This window comes from Nematolebias whitei, chromosome 9 (genome assembly GCF_014905685.2).
Source record: "Nematolebias whitei isolate Nwh7 chromosome 9, NemWhi1, whole genome shotgun sequence".
Classification (NCBI taxonomy): domain Eukaryota; kingdom Metazoa; phylum Chordata; class Actinopteri; order Cyprinodontiformes; family Rivulidae; genus Nematolebias; species Nematolebias whitei.
In genome coordinates, this window is record NC_056506.1 from 46,620,683 (window position 1) to 46,621,144 (window position 462).

Consider the following 462-nt stretch of genomic DNA (forward strand, 5'->3'; position numbering starts at 1 on the left):
AAGAACCAGGTACATATTCGGCAAGAACCAGGTACACACCCAGTAAGAACAAAAAACACACCCAGTAAGAACCAGGTACACACCCATTAAGAACCAGGAATACACCTAGTAAGAACCGAGTACATATTCGGCAAGAACCAGGTACATACCCAGTAAGAACAAGAAACACACCCAGCAAGAACCAGGTACACACCCAGTAAGAACCAGGTACACACCCAGTAAGAACCAGGAACATACCCAGCAAGAACCAGGAACACAACCAGTAACAATAAGGAACACCCAGCAAGAACCATGGACACACTCGACAAGAACCAGGTACACACCCAGTAAGAACAAGAAACGCACCCAGCAAGAACCAGGTACGTACTTGGAATAAACCAGGTACACACTCGGCAAGAACCAAGTACATAAGCAGCAAGAACCAGGTACACACCCATTAAGAACCAGGTACACACCCAGTAA

General features: G+C 46.3%; 1 protein-coding gene across 1 annotated transcript in view; it reads right to left on the bottom strand.

The window, feature by feature from the left end:
* LOC119415251 (neuropilin-1a) overlaps window positions 1-462 on the bottom strand; it is an 85,294-nt gene that overhangs the window by 4,483 nt on the left and 80,349 nt on the right. The gene's annotated exons all lie outside the window — the stretch shown is intronic.